The following is a 15,851-nucleotide window of genomic DNA, read 5'->3' on the forward strand; positions in this document are numbered from 1 at the left end:
TATTTTGGATATGAACTCCTTATCCAAGACAAAGTTTACAAATATTTTCTCCTATTCTGTAGGTTAACTTTCTATTTTGTTGTTTCTTTTGTTGTGAAGAAGTTGGATGTAGTCCCATTTGTTGATTTTTATTTTTGCTCTTGATGCTAGTGCTTTGTGTATCATATCTAAAAATTGTTGCCAAGGTCAATGCCAAGGATATTTTCACCTATATTTTCTTCTAGAAGTTATACAGTTTCAGCTTTTATGTTTAAGTTTTTGATCCATGTCAAGTTAATTTTTATGAATGGTATAAGAGAGGGGTTTGATTTCATTTTTCTGCATGTGGTTATCCAGTTTCCCCTACACCATTTATTGAAAAGATTATCTTTTCCTGTTGAGTATTCTTGACTCCTTTGTCAAATATTAGTTGACTGTAAATGCAGGGGTTTATTTCTGAGCTCCTTATTCTGTTCCATTATTTCTATTTTTATGCCAGCATCATGTTGCTTAGATTACTATAGCTTTGTAGTACAATTTGAAATCAGGAAGTATGATGCCTCCAGCATTGTTCTTATTTCTCATAGTTGCTTTGCAGATTGCTTTGATAAATGTGGGATCTTGTGTGGTTCCATACAAAATTGAGAGTTATTTTTCTATTTCTATGAAAAATGCCTTTAGAATTTTGATAGGGATTATATTGAATATAGACAGCTTTGGATAATATGAAAATTTTAACAACATCAATACTTCCAATCCAGAACAAGTGATATCTTTCTTTTCTTTTTATTTTAATTCCAATACAGTTAACACACAATGTTATATTAGTTTTAGGTGTACAAAATAGTGATTCAACAATTCCATACTCATCATGACAAATGCACTTTTTAATTCTGTTCATCTATTTTACCTACCTACACCCTACAACCTCTCTGGTAGCCATCTGTTCTCTTATAGTTAAGAGTCTGTTTCTTGCTCTCTTCTCTCTTTCTCCCTCTGTCTCTTTGCCCTTTGCTTATTTGTTTTTGTTTCTTGAATTCTACATAGAGGTGAAATAAAATGGTATTTGTCTTTCTCTGATTTATTTTGCTTAACATTATACTCTCTAGCTCCATCCATGTCATTGCAAATGACAAGATTTCATTCTTTCTGTGGCTGAACAGTACTCCGTGTGTGTGTGTGTGTGTGTGTGTGTGTGTGTGTGTGTCTGTGTGTTTGTGGATAGTAAGATATAGATATAGATATAGATATAGATATAGATGATATAGATATATAGATACCACATTTTCTTTATCCATTCATCAGTCAATGGATACTTGGGCTACTTCAGTACTTTGGTTACTGTAAATAATGCTGCTATAAACATAGGGGTTCATGTATCCCTTTGAACTAGTGTTTTTGTAATTTTGGGGAGGGAGAGTAAATACCAGTACTGTGATTACTGGATCATAAGGTAGTTTTATTTTTAACCTTTTTAGTAACTTCCATGCATTTTTCTACAGTGGCTACGCCAGCTTGTGTTCCCAAGAACAGCGTAAGAGAGTTCTTATTTCTCCACATCTTAGCCACCATTTGATGTTTGTTGTTGTTGTTGTTTATTTTAGTCATTCTGACACATTGGAACTGATATCTCATTGTAGTTTTGATTTGCATTTCCCCGATGATAAGTGATGGGAAGCATCTTTTCATGTGTCTGTTGGCCATCTGGATGTCTTCTTTAGAGAAATGTCTGTTCGTGTCTTCTGCCCATTTTCTTAATTGGATAATTTGGGGTTTTTTTTGGGGGGGGGGAGTTGACTTGTACAAGTTCTTTGTAGATTTTGGACACTAACCCTTTATCATTTATGTCATTGGCAAATATCTTCTGCCATTCTGTAAGTGGCCTTTTAGTCTTGTTAATTGTTTCCTTCATTGTGCAGAAGTTTTATTTTGAAGTAGCCACAACAGTTTATTTTTGTTTTTGTTTCCCTTGCTTCAGGAGATCTAGCTAGAAAAAAGTTGCTATGGCTGATGTCAGAGAAATTACTGCCTATGCTCTCTTCTAGGATTTTTATGCTTTAAAGTATTACATCCAGGTCTATAATTCCTTTTGAATTTATTTTTGTGTATAGCGTAAGAAAATTATCCACTTTCATTCTTTTGCATGTTGCTGTCCAGTTTTGCCAACACCATTTGTTGAAAAGACTTTTTCCCATTGGGTACTCTTTTCTGCTTTGTTGAAAATTGATTGACCATGTAATTAGGTTTTCTATTCTGTTCTACTGAGCTATTTGTATATTTTGTGACACTATCATATTGTTTTGATTGCTACAGCTTTGTAATATAAATTGAAGTCTGGAAGTGTGATGCTTCAGCTTTGCTTTTCTTTTTCAAGATTGCTTTGGCTATTTGGGGTCTTTTTTAGTTCCATACAAATTTAAATACAAATTTCTATTGAGAAATCTCCAGCTTGCTTTATGGGTCTTCTCTTGTAAGTTAAGGACTTCTTTTGTCTTGTTGCTTTTAAGATTTTTCTTTGTCAGTATATTTTGCAAGTTGAATCATAATATGTCTTCTTGTTGGCCTGCTTTTGTTGATTTTGATGGGAGTTCTTTGTGCCACCAAATCTGGATGTTTTTTTCCTTCCCCAGATTAGGGAAGTTTTCAGCTATTATTTCCTCAAATAAACTTTCTGCCCCCTTTCTTCTCTCTTCCTCCTCCTCCTCCTCCTCCTCCTCCTCTTTCTTCTTCTTCTTCTTCTTCTTCTTCTTCTTCCTCTTCTTCCTTCTCCATCTGGGACTCATTATACAAAGTTATTGTATTTGATGGAATCACTGAGTTCCTAAGTCTATTTTCATGTTCCAAATTCTTTCTCTCTTTTGTTCAGCATCATTATTTTCCATTATTTTGTCTTCTATATCACTAATTCATTCCTCTGTTTCTTCTGACATCCTGTGCCTTGCATCAAGCCTGTTTCCAATCTCAGTAATTGCATTCTTCCTTTCTGACTCAAACTTTGTTAGCTCTTTTATCCCTGTGGTAAGGGTCTTCCTGAAGTCTTCCATTCTTTTCTCAAGCCAAGTGAGTATCCTTATGATTATTGCTTTAAATTATCCATCAGGCATGTTATTAAATCTGTTTAGCTTAGGACTCTGGCCATGGCCTTATCTTATTCCTTCATTTGGGTTGAATTCCTCTGTCTTGGGATTTTGTCTAGGTCACTGACTTTGTCTCTGTGTTAGAAAAAAAGTTATGTTTCCTATTCCTGAAAGTAATGGCTTTATGAAGAAAAGGTCATGTAGCTTCCAGGGCCTGGCACTTCAGGTTGTCTCTGGTGTGTGTGTGTGTGTGTGTGTGTGCTCTCCTGTTGTGTTTGGCTGCTCTTTCCTTCAGACCAGCTTTCTGCAGAGGCTCTCCTTTCCTGCAGTGGGCAATGTTCTTTCCCTGGCCAGAGTGTGCCAAGTGTGAAATGAGACCTAATGCTGCTTCCAGTAAAACTGGAGTCCTGCAGAACTCTCCGGTTGGTAGAGGTGAAGTGGGCAAGGGTTTCTGCTGGTATTATGGGTAAAGAGCCTGCTACACTGGGACTGAGCAAGCCTGACTGAAAAAGGGCAGTACTGGCAGAGCAGTGAAATACAAGACATTAGTGGAAAATTCTTAAAATTTCTGCCCTTCTATCACAAATTCATGTCTCTTTTTTATTTTATTTCCTTTCACAGTGAAAATGATGTTCTACTTCCTATAAATTTTCTTTCCCTTTCTTGATTAAAAATTTTATTTCCTTAGATTATTTTCTCTTTAAAATTTGCTTTATCACTTAACATCTTTCTCATTTTTTTCCATATCCCTTTTACTATTCATTCCTCACATAAAAGTCCTCAGTTCACAACATTATTAATAATAAACTACATTTATTGTGTAAAAGTCAAAATCAACGGAAAAAGGGAAAACTAAGTTTTCCATTATATGTGGTGTCTCCATACACTTAGAGAAAAAAAAAAAAGCACTGAATAATTACATTAGAGAAAATGGGGTACATGTCAATATATCTAATCTAAATCTCATGTTTTTTTATCCAATCCTTACATTTTTTAAAATTTATTTTATTTTAGAGGCATCTGGGTGGTTCAGTCAGTTAAGCATCCAACTCTGTTTTGGCTCAGGTCATGATCTCACTGTTCATAAGTTCAAGCCCTATGTCAGGTTCTGTACTGACAGTGTGGAACCTGCTTGGGATTCTCTCCCTCCTTCTCTATGCCCCTCCCCTGCAAAAGGGACAGAGAGAGAGCAAAAGGGGCAGAAGGACAGAGAAAGGGAAAATCTTAAGCAGACTCCACACTCAGCACAGAACCTGATGCAGGGCTTAATCCCATAACCATGAGATCATGACTTGAACTGATATGAGCTGGACACTCTCAACTGACTGAACCATCTAATCCTTACATTTTTATTCAAACTCCTTGAAGTAGTTGTCTATAGTGGTTCTCAATGGAAATGATTTTGCTCACCCAGGGGACATTGGTCAATTTCTATTGATAGTTTTGTTTGTTATATCTTGGACATTGCTATAGGCATCTGGTGGGTAGGGACCATGGGAGTTGACCAGTATGTCAATAGTCATGATGATAAGAAACCCTGATCTATAATAAGTTTATATTTTTCCAGACTAATCTATTACTAAGATTTCAGTGAAGGCTTTGGACATGTTTCTATACATAACTACTTTGACTTACAGTATTTGATATGAGAATCCATATAATCTCTGAAATCTAAACCATCCTAGTTATCAATGATACTGCATATTTTTGTCAGTTTTATTTATTTAACCATCCTTTCTCCATCAAAATTTTAAGAGAAAATTAAGCTCTAGTAACTTAAAACATTATATGTAATGGATTAACTTCCTCCTTGTATCTATGTTCCTTTGAGATCGACAGAATAGTCACTCAAATAATTTTCTGTAGGACCTAATTCTTTTGTGGAAGATCAGGTGAGAAAGGGTGTACTAGAACATTACAAAGGACATAATGAATAAAAATTCAGTAGGCAAATAGAAAGCAAATATGAAATGCTTAAACAAAGAAATGATAACAAAAACTAAGTGTAATTTAATTGAAATCTCCAGATAAAATACAAACATATCTATATTAGATTTTAAAAATGAGCTCCTGGAATATACACTGCATAATATTATTAATTACCATCATAAGACTGAAGAGGCAAAAGTTACAAAATAAAAGAATACACATGGTTATATCATTTAAAGAAAAGGGTTATATGAAGAGTTATAGTTATACCATATACCAAAGTAAAGCAGTTGTAAATTTATTAAGTAAATGGAACAAATTAATCTTTGAGGCAAAAGCATTTTGAAAAATAAAAAAAAAACCAAGACATATTAAGAATTCAATTCATTAGAGGGGCCCTGGACGGCTCAGTTGGTTAAGCACACAACTCTTGACTTGGCTCAGGTCATGATCTCATGGTTTGTGAGATGAAGCCCCATGGCAGGTTCTATGCTGTCAGTGCAGAGAGATTTGGATTCTCTTTCTCCCTCTTTCTGCCCCCCTCCCTCACTCATGCACCCATGCTTTCTCTGTCTCTGTCTCTGTCTCTCTCTTCAAAATAAATAAACTTTCAAAAAAAGAATTCAATTCACTAGAAATGAACACACTTTTAAGCTCGTATGCATCAAATAATAGAATTTCAGCATATACAATTACAGTTGAAAGAGTGTAAAATGTATAAAACCAGTACCATTGTGATGGGTTTTATTAAAATTTACTCTGTACTTATGAACTGAACAGACATTATTTAGTTAAAGATGTAGGAAGATTTCATTAAAACATATAACAAGTTAATATTGTAATTGTATTGATTTAGTTTACGTCTAAAATAACATTCAAGATTTTTGAGTTTTGACAAATATATACACCTCTGTTTCTACCAACCCAAAAAAGTGATGGGATTTTGATCATCCCAGAAAGCTTTCTTACTCCCATTTCCATCCACTCCTCTACCCTGAAGCAAATATTGTTCTGATTTCTTTCATCATAACTGTTGATGTTGTTGAATCTACCAGAAATTTGTTTCCTTTATTGGTATTATTTCATCATGTGAATATATGAAAATTGCTTATCCACTTACCTATTGATAGACATTTATGTTATTTCTAGTATTTGGCATTTATGAATAATTCTGCTTAACCTTGTACAACTTTTTTTGTGTATATTTGTTTACATTTTGCTTGGGTAAATATCATGAGTGAAATTGTTACTTCATAGCAGAGAAATAAGTTGAAATTTGTAAGACTCTGACAAACTGAATTCCAACTGGTTGTACCATTTTACATTCCCAACATCATTGTTTGAATTCATTGTAGTACAATGTAAAAACCAAAGAATTACAATGAATACAACCCATTTTATTCATATATGACCAGTGTTACATGCACTTATATTTGTGTGTGTGTCTAGTTCCATGCAATTTTATCACATGTATGAATTCATATAACCACCAGCTCGATCATGACACGGAGCTGTTGCATCACCATAAGGATTTCACTCATGCTATCCCTTTACAGCCATGCTAAATAGCCAGTGCCAATCTCTTCCTTCTGTTCCTAACCCCTGGCAATAGCTAAACTGTTCTCCATATGTATAATTTTATAATTTTGAGAGTTTTTCTGAGCGTGTATATGGAGAAAGATGAAGAATTTGAACCATTATTGAAGTTAGCATACCACTCAGGAATGAAGCACATTAGAAAGTGCTAACTGCTAAGGGAAAAGAAAATATTAGCAATAAATGGGGACTACTGGGAGCTGCAAGAGAAGGTGGGGTTCAATTTGAATCGATCAGCCTGGACAGGCTGAGTGAGAAGATAATACTTGAGTAAAAACTGGAGGATGTAAAGGACTTATCTAAGTGGATTTCTGGATGAAGAATTTTCCAGTCAGAGGAAGCAACCACAACAAAGTTCATAAGACAGGAACATGTCTGGTGTTTTTAAGGAATGGAAAGAGTCATGTGACTGGTGTGAAGGAGACAGGAGTACAGTAATTGGAGAAGAGGTCAGAAAAGTAACAGATCATATAACATCTAGTAATCTAATAACTACTTTGATTTTTAACTTGAGTGAAATAGGGAATGTTTTGGGTCATTGAATAGAAAAATGACAGGTTCCAACTTATGTCTTTAGTAAGACATTGAACAGTTATTATTGCTGTTGTATTAAGATTAGTCAGTACTGGGAGGAAAAGAACAAGGAGACTATTGTTAAAGTGATCTAGGCAATAATATATGGTATCTCTGTCTAGTTTATGGTTGCTAAAGTGGTGAATTGTGGTTGAATCTGGAGCAATTTTTCCCTTAGATTTTCCCCTTAATGACTAGACATTAAGGAGAACATAAATATGGGGATGAAATATCATGCCAACCAGAATTAAAAGGACTAAGATGCATCTGAGACAATGTCTGAAAACCGGAGAGAGGAAGAAAGGTGAATAGAAAGAAAATGTGAGACGTTGCCAGAAAAGAAACCTCTGTCTAATTGCATAGTTGTTTATTGACTAATCAGAAGGCTTCTAAAAGGCAATTATTTATATAAGAATTTATTAGATGAGAGTGTAACTTGGCCTTGTGTGGTAGATCATAATATTAACCCCTTTGCTTTAATATTTGCTTTCCCTATTGATTTGATTTCCCATACCTTTTCCCTCCCTTCAGCTTCCAGAATATTGGTCTCAAACCCACATGGCTTAGCCATGATCTAATAAGAAAAGTCAGTCACATGACAGGTATCTGGGTCTAACCAATTAGCAAGACTTAGTTCTGATTCTATCTCCCAACTTTTGGAAAACAGGAATGTAGCATATCTTAGTATTTCAATCATAAATTCTGATAAAAGGGTATACTATAGAGTTTGGGAGTTTTAATCGTTGGAACAGAGGGAATAAAACTCATGTGCAATTGAAATAATTATATATTTATTAACTGCAAAAAAATTCCATAGTTAAATTATTGGAATTCATGAGTTTACCAAAGTTATTAGATATGAGAATAATATTTAAGAACCAAGGCACTTCTATAGAACCAAAATATACAGAACATACAATTTGAAAAAGGGATACAATTCACATTTTCATCAAAATTACAAAATACTTGGAAATAATATTTATATTCTTATATCTAATATCTATTCTTATATCTATGTAACCTTGTATCTTATTGTTATATTCTTGTATCTAATAACCTTGATAAACTCATTAATGCTAATAATTTAACTGTGGAATTTTTTGCAGTTGCTAAATATACAATTATTTCACTTGCACTTGAATAAATACTAAGAAAAAGGCTCAAAACTTCAATATTCTAAGTTTATGTTTAAAATATTTGATCACAGGAGGGACAAAGATGGTGGAACAGCATAGAAGTTCTTGTCTCTCATCCCTGAAATGCATCCAGATCAACACTAAACCACCTTGCACACCTAGAAAACTGATTTGAGGATTAACACAACGATCTGCACAACCTGAACAATGGAACTCAGCAGGTACACAGCGTGGAGAGGTGAACTGGGGGAGAGAGAAGCTGTGGAGGGCAGGGAGCTGATTTTTCATGCAGAGAGAGGATGGAGATGGGGGTAGAGTATGGAAAAAGCACCCTCTCCCCCAAAAACAGCTGGAGAGAAAGTGGAAGAGTAGAAAGAGCTGCAAGAGACTGAATAAAAAAGGGAAAAAGGCAAAAGGAGAGGGTTTAAATTCAATTAAGACTTTATAAACAGGGGGAGTGCAGAGTCTGAAACTCCGCAGCTCGATAACTGGTGGTGATCTGGTGGGAAGAGTGAATCCCCAGGAGCAGAGTGAGGTCTGGGAGGTTCTCGGGCCACACGAGGAAAAGAGGTTCCACTGCTGGAAGGACATTTGGTAGAGACTGTTGAAGCTATCTATATGCTGTTTACAAAAGACCCATTTTAGACCTAAAAACACCTTCAAATTGAAAGTAAGGGGATGGAGAATTATAAGTCATGTTAATGGTCACCAAAAGACAGCAGAGGAGCCACACTTATATGGGACAATCTAAATTTTAAAATAAAGATGGTAACAAGAGATGAAGAAGGGCATTATTTCATAATTAAGGGGTCTATCCACCAAGAAGACCTAACAATTGTAAATATTTATGCTCCAAGTGTAGAAGCACCCGAATATGTAAATCAATCACAAACATACAGAAACTCATAGATAATAATATCATAATAGTAGGGGACTTCAACACTCCACTTACAACAATGGAAAGATCATCTCAGCAGAAAAATCAACAAGGAAACAATAGCTTTGAATGATGCACTGGACCAGATAAATTTACCAGATATATTCAGAACATTTTATCTTAAAGCAGCAGAATACACATTCTTCTCCAGTGCACATGGAACATTCTCCAGAATAGATCATATACTGGGACACAAATCAGCCCTTAACAAGTACAAAAAGATCGAGATCATACCGCGCATATTTTCAGACCACAACGCTATGAAACTCGAAATCAACCACAAGAAAAATTTTGGAAAGATAAGAAATACTTGGAGACTAAAGAACATCTTACTAAAGAATTAATGGGCTAACCAAGAAGTTAAAGAGGAAATTAAAAAGTACATGGAAGCCAATGAAAATGATAGCACCACAACCCAAAACCTCTGGGATGCAGCAAAGGTGGTCATAAGAGGGAAGTATACAGCCATCCAGGCCTTCCTAAAGAAGGAAGAAAGCTCTCCAATACACAACCTAACCCTACACCTTAATGAGCTGGAGAAAGAGCAGCAAATAAGACCCAAAACCAGCAGAAGACAGGAAATAATAAAGATTAGAGCATCAATGCTACCAAAACAAACAAACAAACAAACAAACAAAACAAAACAAAACAGTAGAACAGATCAATGAAACCAGGAGCTGGTTCTTTGAAAGAATTAACAAAATTAATAAACCACTCTCCAATTTGATCAAAAAGAAAAAGGACCCAAATAAATAAAATCAAGAATGAAAGAGGAGAGATCACAACCAACACTGCAGAAGTACAAAAAAGTAAAAAGAGAATATTATGAGCAATTATAAGCCAATAAAATGGCAACCTGGAAGAAAGGGACAAATTCCTAGATACATATAAACTACCAAAACTGAAACAGGAAGAAATAGAAAATTTGAACATATACATAACCAGCAAAGAAATTGAATTAGTAATTAAAAATCTCCCAAAAAACAAGAGTCCAAGGCCAGATGGCTTTCCAGGGGAATTCTACCAAACATTTAAAGAAGAGCTAACATCTATTCTTTTGAAGCTGTTCCAAAAAATAGAAATGGAAGGAAAACTGGAAACAAACTCTTTCTATGAAGCCAGCATTACCTTCATTCCAAAACCAGACAGAGACCCCACTAAAAAGGAGAATTACAGACCAATTTCCCTGATGAACATGGATGCAAAAATCCTCAACAAGATACTAGCCAACCAGATCCAACAATACATTAAAAGAATTATTCACCACGACCACCTAGGATTTATACCTGGGATGCAGAGCTGGTTCATTATTCACAAAACAATCAATGTGATACATCAATCAATAAAAGAAAGGACAAAAACCACATGATCCTCTTAAAAGATTCAGAGAAAGCATTTGACAAAATCTAGCATCCTTTCTTGAGAAAAACCCTCAGGAAAGTAGGGATAGAAGGATCATACCTCAAGATCATAAAAGCCATAAATGAAAGACCCACCACTAATCATTCTCAATGGGGAAGAACGGAGAGCTTTCCCCCAAAGGTCAGGATACCCACATGACAGGGATATGCACTCTTGCCACTGTCATTCAACACAGTATTGGAAGTCTTAACGTCATCAATCAGGTAACACAAAGGAATAAAAGGCATCAAAATCAGCTAGGAGGAAGTAAAACTTTCACTCTTCACAGATGACATGATACTCTGTATGGAAAACCCAAAAGATTCCACCCAAAAACTATTAGAACTGATCCATGAATTCAATAAAGTCACAGGATATAAAATCAATGCACAAAAATCGGTTGCATTCTTATACACTGGTAATGAAGCAACAGAAAGAGAATTCAAGGAATCGATCCTATTTACAATGGAATAAAACCAAAAACCATAAAATACCTACGAATAAACCTAACCAAAGAGGTGAAAAATCAATACACTGAAAACTCTACAAAGCTTATGAAAGAAATTGAAGAAGACACACACAAAAAAGGAAAAATACTCCATCCTCCTAGATTAGAAGAACAAACATTGTTAAAATGTCAATACTACCCAAAGCAATCTACATGTGCAATGCAGTTCATATCAAAACAACACCAGCATTCTTCACAGAGCTAGAACAAACAATCCTAAAATTTGTATGGAACCAGAAAAGACCACAAATAGCCAAAACAATCTTGAAAAAAAATCCAAAGCTGAAGGCATCACAATCCTAGACTTCAAGATGTATTATAAAGCTGCAATCAAGACAGTATGGTACTGGCACAAAAACAGACACTAAGATCAATGGAACAGAATAGAAAACCCAGAAATGGACCCACAAATGTACGGCCAACTAATCTTTGACAAAAGCAGGAAAGAATATCCAGTAGAATAAAGACAGTCTCTTCTGCAAACAGTGCTGGGAAATCTGGTCACCAACATGCAGAAGAACGAAACTGGACCAGTTTCTTACACCATACAGAATAATAAACTCAAAATGGATGAAAGACCTAAATGTAATACAAAAAGCCATCAAAATCCTAGAGGAGAAAACAGGCAACAACCTCTTTGACCTCGGCCACAGCAACCTCTTACTCAACACATCTCCAGAGGCAAGAGAAACAAAAGCAAAAATGAACTATTGAGACCTCATCAAAGTAAAAAACTTCTGCACAGCGAAGGAAACAATCAGCAAAACTAAAAGGCAACCGATATTTGGGAGAAGATATTTGCAAATGACATATCAGACAAAGGGTTAGTATCCATAATCCATAAAGAACTTATCAAACTCAACACTCAAAAAACAAATAATCCAGTGAAGAAATGGTCACAACACATGAATAGATACTTTTCCAAATAAAACATCCAGATAGCTAACAGACATGTGAAAAAATGCTCAACATCACTCATCATTAGGGAAATACAAATCAAAACCACAATGAAATACCACCTCACACCTGTCAGAATGGCTAACATTAACAACTCAGTTAACAATAGATGTTGGTGAGGACGTAGATAAAGAGGAACTCTTTTGCACTGGTGGTGGGAATGCAAACTGGTGCAGCCACTCTGGGACACATTATGGAGATTCCTCAAAAATTAAAAAGAGAACTACCCTGCAACCCAGTAATTGCACTACTAGGTATTTATCCAAGGGATACAGGTGTGCTGTTTTGTAGCAGCACTATCAACAATAGCCAAAGTATGAAGAACCCAAATGTCCCTCAATGGAAGAATGGATAAAGAAGATGTGGTATATATGTATACCTTATATGTATATATATGTATATATACACACATACAATGGAGTATTACTTGGCAATCAAAAAGAATGAAATCTTGCCATTTGCAACTATGTGGATGGAACTGGAAAATATCATGTTAAGTGAAATTAGTCGGTCAGAGGAAAACAAATATCGTATGACTTCACTCATATGAGGAATTTAAGATACAAAACAGATGAACATAAGGGAAGAGAAGCAAAAATAATATAAAAATGGAGACAGGGACAAAATGTAAGAGACTCTTAAGTATACAGAATAAAGAGCAGGTTTCTGGAGTGGTTTTGGGAGGGAGGAAGGGATAAATGGATAAGGGGCATTGACAAATCTACTCCTGAAATCATTGTTGCACTATATGCTAACTAACTTGGATGTAAATTTAAAAATAATAAATTAATTTAAAAAAATAAAATAAAATATTTACTATTAAAAGAGATTTAAATTTTTACAAAATTGGTATATGGATTCAATGAAATCTCAATCAAAATCTAAGCATAAGACTTCTGCTTTCGATCAAGATGGGGTAACAAAGGCTTGAAATAACAACAGCGACAATGACAACAACAACAACAACAACAAAAACCCTAAATAAAATACATGAAACATTGTCTTGAGACATTCATCGTCAGACATTGAAGGACAATGATATCTGAGAGGTAGAAAACAAATGAAAGAAGTCCTCCAATTATTCCAGCTGACTGCCTAGAGAAAGTTTCCAGGAACCCTGGAAGAACCTAACTTTCTCTCTCTGATTTGATGAATCAATCTAGGAATCCAGGGAAACCAAAAGTTGCTAGAGTTTGCAAAGTGCCAGAGAAGAAATAACTGCACACACACAGGGAGAAAATATCCCAGAAATCTGCAGAAGATTTCCCTTCAGTCTTCAACTGAACATTGAACAGTGAATATATATGAGGAAACTACCCAAGGTTGGAGAAGAACCACCTGAGAAGATTAGAGGAAACAATCAATGGAGTCCACACAGGGTCCAGAATAGTTCTTCTTTCTATTAGTTGAAGTGGAAAACCTCACAACTCATGAGACATCAGGTAGAGTACTCAGAACAGTTTTACCTTAGTAGTCGGGAGAATTTAGCTCTACACTAAACACAGTTTTTGATTCTGCCTAATAATCCTAAAAATAATGCCCCAAAGGATCACATCATGCCAAGAAATTGTATTTTAGAACAAATGTCAAAACTACGGAATGCAAAAATATCTATCATCTAATAAGGAAAATTAACAATGTTTGACATCCAGTTGAAAGTTATCAACCATTCAAAGAAGCAAGAAAATATGACCCACAAATAGGAGAAAAATCAACCAATTGGCAAGTAACCAGAAGTGACATAGATAATAGAATTAGTAAAGGCATTAAAAGTTAGTATAACTATATTTTATATGTTCAAGAAGATTAGAAAAGATTGACCATGTTAAGTCAAAATCTAGAAGATACTTTAAAAAGGCCCAAATCAAAATTCTAGGTAGGAAAGCTAAAATGTTAGACATGGAAACTACATTAGCTGTGATTAGCTGCAGGTTAGACATTGCAGAAGAAAAAATTAGTGAGTTCGAAGACAGAGTCAATACAAAATGAGATACTGAGAAAATAAGAACTTGGGGGAAAAATAAACATTGTATCAGTGAGCTGTGAGACAATTCAAATGTGCCAAAATATCTGTTTTGAAAAATAGTGACCCAAATTTATCTCAAATTCGATGCAGACTAAGTCCATAGATCATCTGTACAAATACTTAAAACAAAGAAAACTAAACCAAAGCATGTTATAATCAAATTTCTCAAAACCAGGGATTAAAAAAAATCTCAAAAGCATCCAGAGAAAAAAGCAACATTGTATAAAGTGGAAAAAATATAAGGATGACAGCATATTTCTCACTTAAAATAGTGTAAGACAAATGAGAGAGGAATAATATTTTTTTTTTTTTAATTTTTATTTTTGGGACAGAGAGAGACAGAGCATGAACGGGGGAGGGGCAGAGAGAGAGAGGGAGACACAGAATCGGAAACAGGCTCCAGGCTCCGAGCCATCAGCCCAGAGCCTGACGCGGGGCTCGAACTCACGGACCGCGAGATCGTGACCTGGCTGAAGCCGGACGCTTAACCGACTGCGCCACCCAGGCGCCCCGAGGAATAATATTTTTAAAGCATGAAAAGAAATAAATATCATTGCCATCCTAAGGTTTATGTGAATTTCAAGAAATGCCAAGTAACTAAAACAATATTGAAAAACAACAAAGATGCTGTGTCTGGCTCTCACTCTCATAGCCATTGCAGTACAATGAGCTCAATAGAGATAGTTTGAGGGCAACTGAGAGTCAGCGAGGCACTGGGCAATTCTGTGCCTCACTGAGGAAAATAATTAAACATTTGCAGAGGAAATCCTAAGAAGCAGAGAGGAAATGTCATCATATGCATTCTCTGTGCAAACTTGTCAAGAGAGACACAAAAAAGAAGCACATAGATGTTTCAGTCAACTTCTCAGAGTTTTCTAAGAAGTGCTGAGAGAACTGGAAGATCATGTCTACTAAAGAGAAAGGAAAAGTTGAAGACATGGAAAAGGCAGACAAGGCCCATTATGAAAGAGAAATGAAAATTTATATCCCCCCTAAAGGGAAAACAAAAAAGAAGTTCAAGAATCCCAATGTACCCAACAGGCCTCCTTTGGCCTTCCTCTTGTTTTGTTCTCAGTATCAACCAAAAACCAAAGGAGAAGATGCTGGCCTATCCATTGGTGACATTGCAAAGACTGGGAGAGATGTGAAAAAACTGTTGCAGATGACAAGCAGTCTTATGATAATAAGGCTGCTAAGCTGAAGGAAAAATATAAAAAGGATATTACTGCCTAGTGAACTAAAGGAAAGCCTGATGCAGCAAAGAAGGGAGTCTTCGAGGCTGAAAAAAGCAAGAAAAAGAAGGAAGAGGAGGAGGATGAGGAAGACGAAGAAGATGAAGATGAAGAATATGATGGTGCTGAAGAAGTTGGTTCTAGACATTTTTTTTTATCTATAAAGCATTTAACCCCCTGTACAACACTCAGTCCTTTTAAAGAAAAAAATTGAAATGTAAGACTGTATAAGATATATTTTTAAACTGCACAGTGTCTTTTTTGGTATAAATTAACACACTACTGAATGTGTCTTTAGAAAGCCCTGTCCTGGTGGTATTTTCAGCAGCCACTAACCTTGCCTGGTACAGTATAGGGGTTTTAAATTGACAAGGACATTTAAAGCAGATTCTTGTTAGTGCATAGCACAAATTAGTTACACTGGGGATGGTAGTTTTCTTATCTTCCAAAGCTACTTATATGAAATAATTGTTCTGTTAGCTGAATAACAGCTCTGTAAT

General features: G+C 35.4%; 1 pseudogene; it reads left to right on the forward strand.

Annotated features, from left to right (window-relative positions):
* Positions 1–14,841: 14,841 nt before the first annotated feature.
* On the forward strand, positions 14,842–15,565 carry LOC132667908 (high mobility group protein B1 pseudogene; annotated as a pseudogene).
* Positions 15,566–15,851: the final 286 nt, after the last annotated feature.

The sequence above is a fragment of the Panthera onca genome, chromosome B2 (genome assembly GCF_046562875.1).
Source record: "Panthera onca isolate mPanOnc1 chromosome B2, mPanOnc1 haplotype 2, whole genome shotgun sequence".
Classification (NCBI taxonomy): Eukaryota; Metazoa; Chordata; class Mammalia; order Carnivora; family Felidae; genus Panthera; species Panthera onca.